We start from the raw sequence: 6,654 nt of genomic DNA, 5'->3' as shown, positions 1-6,654 counted from the left end.
ACCCTTTCCTGACTTCCCCTCCGGAAACCACCTTCCCCATCCCCACACCCCCCTGCTTTGATGAGAGTACTCCTCTACACACCCACTCCTTGCATCCCTGCCCGGCATTCTCCTACACTGGGGCATTGAGGCTTCACAGGACCAAGGGCCTCCCCTCCCATTGATGCTCGACAAGTCATCTGCTACATATCCAGCTGGAGTCATGGGTCCCTCCGATGTGTACTCTTTGGTTGCTGGTTTAGTCCCTGGGAGCTCTGGTGGAGTCTGACTGGTTGATATTGTTCTTCCTATGGGGTTGCAAACCCTTCAGCTCCTTCAGCCCTTTCTTTAACGCCTCCATTGGGACCCTGTGTACAGTCCAATGGTTGGCTGCCAGCATCTACCTCTGTATTTGTCAGGCTCTGGCAGAGCCTCTACAGCTGTATGAGGCTCCTGTCAACATGCACTTCTTGGCATCCACAATAGTGTCTATGTTTGGTGACTGTATGTGGGATGGATCCCCAGTCTCTGGATGGCCTTTCCTTCAGTCTCTGCTCCACACTTTGTCTCTGCATTTCCTCCCAGAAGTATTTTGTTTCTCTTTCTAAGAAGGACTGAAGCGTCCACACTTTGGTCTTCCTTCTTCTTGAGCTTCCTGTGGTCTGTGAATTGTATGTTGGTTATTCTGAGCTTTTGGGCTAATATCGATTTATCGGTGAGTGCATACCATGTATATTCTTTTGTGACTGGGTTACTTCAATCAGGATGATATTTTCTAGTTCCATCTATTTGCATAAGAAGTTCATGAAGGCGATGTTTTTAATAGCTGAGTAGTATACAGAGTGCTAGAAAACCATTCTGGCTCCAGGAAGCATGAGGCGGGTTTGATTAGAGACAGCCATTGAAAGGAAAGCGTGGACAGGATGGCCTTCCAGGTCGACAACCATTGAAAAGGCTTGCCAGTCTTTACATAGAATCTTGGTGTGACTATCAGAAATATACTTATTTAGTTACCTTTTCTTTATCTCCTTACAATGAATATGCAAACAAAATACTTCAGGGAAATATATCATAAAACTATCAACAATTGAAATTTTTTCTCAAATATCCTTAACTAAAATTTATACTTTAATGACTAGCCAAGTAGTCCTTCTCAGAGTAACATGTGATTTAAGTGTTGTCTAAAACGTGCTTAGAAGACTACAAGAATAATAAAAATATAAAAATTATGGTGTTAATATTTTGCATTTTGTTCTCTTCTCCTCAAATCCACTCCTCCTCCATTTCTCTTCAGAAGAAGAGATGACTCCCAGGGATATAAATCATACATGGCATATCAAGTTGCAGTAAGACTAGGCGTCTCTCCTCATTAAGGCTAGATGAGGCAACCCAGGAGAAGGGAAAGGGCCCCAAAAACAGGCAAAAAAAAGTTAGAGATAGCCCCTGTTCCCACTCAGGAGTTCCACAAAAAGACCAAGCTGCACAACTATGAAATATATGCAGAATGCCTAGGTCAGACAGGCTCCACGGTTTTTGGTTCAGTCTCTGTGAGCCTGTATTGAAGACCTCCGCAGAGGGGAGACCCTCTCTCAAGTCTCAGAAAGTCGCGACCACCCAGTAATCTACTCGAGACACCATATACCGGAGCAATTGCGAGGTTATTTATTAGGGCGTGACAGCTAGCTGCCGGTCAATTCGCATGCCCACGCAGGAGCTGAATTGACCCCGACTGCCAGTTTGAGGGGTGTTTTTAAAGGGAAAAACCACAAACCAAGGAAATGAGGAGGGGGTGAGGGGGTTGCTAGGGTGGTATAACATAAAAATAGTGGAACATTCCAAAGGAACCCAACCTACATGAGTCAGGATCAGATGAAAACTCTCTGTACACTTATCTTTCTCAAGAATGTAGTCCTGCCCTGTCACTTCGGCCTTGCCCTGTCACTATGGTTCTCAGCTTGGTTCCACCTGACTAAATTGCATTCTAGCCAGTCTGTCCACATTTCCAACCTGCTTCATGCCTCCATGTCTTTGTAAAGAAAGCCTAAAGAATATTTTATGTCTAAAAAGGATTCTATATACCCAGTATCCATAATTTTTCCTTCTACAGTATGAGCCCTGGTTAGTTGATGCTTTGGTTTTTCATGTGGTGTCCTTCACCCTACAATCTTTTCCTTCTCTCTTCTGCAGGACTCCTCAGTCTCTAATGTTTGGTTGTGGATCTGTATCTGTATCCATCAGTGGCTAAATGGAGCCTCTCTGATGCTGATTATGCTAGTCTCTTGTCTATAAGAATGGCAGAGTATCATTGGGAATTGTTTCATTTTAATTTTTCTTTTCCTTTGTTTCTTTTTTCCTCCCTCCCTCCCTCCCTCCCTCCCGCCCTCCCTCCCTCCCTCCCGCCCTCGCTCCCTCTCCCCCCTTCTCTCTCTCTCCCTCTCTTCCCCCTCCTCCCACCTTCCTCTTTTTGGTCGGGCACGTTTGGTTCTATCCTAGGTCTTTGGGATATCCAGCCTCTGGTTCATTGCCCTCCAGGCATTGTTACGGCTGGGCTCCCTCATGGAATAGGTCGCCAACTAGATCAGTCGTCCAACAATTTCTGCACCACCTTTATCCCAGCACATCTTGCAGGCAAAAAAAAAAAAAAAAAAAAAAAAAAAAAAAAAAAAAAGTTGTAGGTAAAAAGTTTTGTGGCTCATTTGGTGTCTGAAACCCTCTACTCGAAGGCTTGGATGGTATGGGAGATGACAGGTTCAGGCTCCTTATTCTTCATTATTAGGAATCTCAGGGCCACGCTTATAGATTTCTGGGGGTTTCCATTGCATTTCTACCTTACTCCTATAATCTCCCCAAAGTACAGTTATCTCTCTTAGCATTTTCTCCCTCCATCATGCCCTACACTCTGCCTCTTGACCTCTCCTGCTCCTGTCCCCACTTCCCAACAGTCAGGAAATACTATTTTATTTTCCCTTCCCAAGGAAATTGATGCCGCCTCCATGAGCCATCCTTGTTCCTTAGCCTCTTAGCCTCTCTGGGTCTGTGGATTTTAACAGAATTAACATTTAATTTACAGCTGATATGTACTTTAAGTGAATATAATCCATATTTGTCTTTCTGGGTCTTGTATCCTTCACTCAAAATTAATTATGTTCTAGTTCTATGTATTTGTCTATAAAGTTTATGATGTTATTTTTTAAATAACACTGAATAAGTTGAGCAATACTCCATTGTATAAATGTATCATATTTTTAAAAACCATTCTTTGGTTGTGAAACATCTAGGTTATTTCCAAGTTCTGGAGGAGTGTTCCCCTTGTTCCACATCCTCACTAGCAAGAGTTGTTACTTGTGTTTTTGATCTTACATATTCAGACAGGTGTAAGATGGAACCTCATAGTTGTTTTGATTTGCATTTGCCTGATAGCTAAAGGTATTGAATATTTCTTGAAGTACTTCTCAACCCTTAGGGATTCCTCTGTTGAGAAATTCAGCTTTAAGGTGTGGTGGTTTGAAAAGATACAGGGGGCTATATCAATTTTCTTGTAACTATTGAGTCTTGCTTCATAAACAAATATGTGGGCAGTTTTAAAGAAAGTTTTGTGAAGTGTTGGGAAGAGGTATATTGTTTTATATTTGGATGAAGTGTTCTATAGATATGTAAGGTCCATTTTTTTTTCTGTTTAGTTTTTTTTTCTGGATGACCAGAAAAAATGACTAATGAGAGTGAGGTATTGAAATCTCCCACTATAGATGTTTGAGGTTTGATATGTTATTGAAGCTTTAGTGATGTTTCTTTTACTAATATGGGTGCCCTTGTATTTGAGGCATACATATTCATAATTGAGATAGTATTTTGTTGGATTTTTCCTTTGATGAGTATGAAGTATCCTTCCCCATCTCTTTTGCAATCAACATTTCCTTTGACTGGTGTACCAATTTTTTCTATTGGATATTCAAGCCCTGAGATTCTCTCTTCCTTCTCTTGTATCTTCAGTCTGTCATTCCTCTTCACATACCAAGATGCTTCACCCAGGATTCCCTCAGTTTGTGTTTTCTTTATGGCTTCTGTTTCCATAGTCAGGTCTTGAACAGTTTTAATCATTTCCTCCAACTGTTTGATTTTCTCTTGGTTTACTTTAAGAAAACTATTCGATTTCTCCATTTTTGGTGTTCCTAAATTTCTTTAATTGACTCATTAATTCCTTCTTTAAGCACCTTAGTTATAAAATTTTAAAGTCTTTTTCTTCTGACTCCATCATGAGTATTCAGGGCTTTCTGTAGTAGAATAGCTCTATGTTGGTGGTGAATTACTGCCTTGGCTATTGTTGATTGTATTCATACCCTGGCCTCTAGGCATCTGGATTTGGGGCAATTATAGGTCTAATTCTGATTCTGGAGTTTTTCTTTTTGAAAGTTTGTTTTTATTCCTTGATTTCTGTTTTGTCTCTAGTTTGATGCTCTGTGTGGCCTGAACGTCTCCCAATCTGTGTGGTGGTCTCTGGTAGAGAGGGAATTTCTGCCCCCGTTGGATCAGACAACTAAGAGGGCACAAGAATGAATATATATGTATATATATGTGTGTGTGTGTGTGTGTGTGTGTGTATGTATATGTATATATGTATATATGTATGTACATATATATGTGCTTGTATACTGTGTGTGCTTGTACACATACACACACATTTATAACATTCTAAGTCTATTAAGTATTTCTACCATTAAGCTATTAAACCAGCATGATTCTTAAATGCACTCTAGATATTTATTCTAATACCACAGGAGAGTATGGCTTGCAACTCTCAGTAAAGAAGATTCTTTACACAATATATTTTGATCATATTCATATACTGTCTCCCAAGATTCATAGTGCCACCTACACATCCTTGTTTCGATATTATGTCCTATTATGAGTACTAATAACTCCCATGAGTTGAGTCAGCATATAATATGTTATGCACTCTTACAGTAATTTTGATCAATGTATGTCTTTGTGGTTTTGCTTCCTCATCTCCCCTATTCTGCTACTACAGTCTCCCTCTAGTCTTTCTTCTTTCACAACACATGCATCTTTTTGTTTAGGCTCCTGTCATAATTAAGTTTCTGTGAAGAGACAACCAGACCGAGATAATTCTTATAAAGGAAAACATTGAATTGGGGATGGCTTGCAGGCTCAGAGGTTCTATCTGTTATCATCATGGAACTAAGCATGACAGCATTCAGGCAGACATGTTGCTAAAGAATGAACTGAGAGTTCTACATCTTGATCTGAAGCCAGCCAGCTGAAGACTCTCTTCTGCCCTGAAAGTATACCCTCACCTCACAGTGACATACTTCCTCCAACAAGGTCACATATCACCTCCAAATAGTTCTACTTCCTTGGCCAAGCACATTAAAACCACCACACCTCCCTCCCATCCTTGCTTATCACCCAGTATTACTCTCTCTAACACAGTTCTATATTGTTAGACTTACATTCTTAAACTTTTCTGGAGATGTATACACACACATACACACACACACACACACACACACACACACGCTATATTCCAGTGGCCACATTTATGTAAGAACATACAGGTTTTGTCCTTATAATCTTGGATTACTTCTCTTAATATCAGACATTCAAATTTATATGCTTGCCTGAAATTTTCATGATACCATATTTCTTTACAGATGAAGAATATTCCATTAGGCATTTGTATGACATTAACAATATCAATTCATTTTTCAATAAACATCTAGGCTGGGTTCTATTTCCTTGCCAGGTAAATAGAACAGTAATAAAAATGGATGGACAAAAACTCTATGATAGAAAAATTAGTATCATTTTGAACTGTGCCCCTGAGTTACGAATTTGTTCCATAGGGTATCTCTGTTTTTATGTTCTTCAGGGGCATCCAAACTAATTTTTCCTAAATTCTGCATTATTTTCAACTCTCATCATCAGTGAAAAAGAATTCCCTTTGACTACATCCTCATCATTGTAGGTCATCAGATGATAACCATTCAGACTGGGCTCGGTTCTATCTCATAGATGATTTAATTTTCATTTCATTTTTTGAGGGGATTAAAAAATATTTTTTACATATTTATTCTTTCACAATTTAATAAACACAATATTTCTGTTAAAATCTCTCACCCATTCATCTATTTGTTCTCCTATTCCTTTTTTAAAAATTATTATTATTATTATCATTATTATTATATTATTTTCTTCATTCTTTAATCTTTTTATACAGTCTAGTCATTATTGCCCTCCTGGTCCGCCCTCTGACTGCCACTGTTCCTCATCCCATTCCTCCTCCTCCATCTCTTAGACTTAGTCACCACTCCACACCACTCCCCCACCAGACCTCCCCACTCCCTGGGACCTCACATCTCTCAAGGACTGGGTGCATCTTTTCTCACTGAGGTCAGACCAGACAGTCCTTTGCTGTATATGTGTTGGAGACTTCAGACCATCCTGGTTGGTGGCTAAGTGTCTGAGAGATCTCGGAGGTCAGGTTATTGAGACTGCTGGTCTTTTTTATGGAGTTACCCACCTCCTCAGCTTCTTCCAGCCTTTCCCTGATTCAAACACGGGGGTCCCTGGCTTCTGTCCGTTGGTTGGGTGTAAGTGACTGAATATGACTTTTTCAGCTGCGTGTTAGGCCTCTTTGAGGGAGCCATTCTAGGCTCC

Source organism: Grammomys surdaster, unplaced genomic scaffold (genome assembly GCF_004785775.1).
Source record: "Grammomys surdaster isolate TR1022 unplaced genomic scaffold, NIH_TR_1.0 325, whole genome shotgun sequence".
Classification (NCBI taxonomy): Eukaryota; Metazoa; Chordata; class Mammalia; order Rodentia; family Muridae; genus Grammomys; species Grammomys surdaster.
This window is presented reverse-complemented; position numbering follows the sequence as displayed.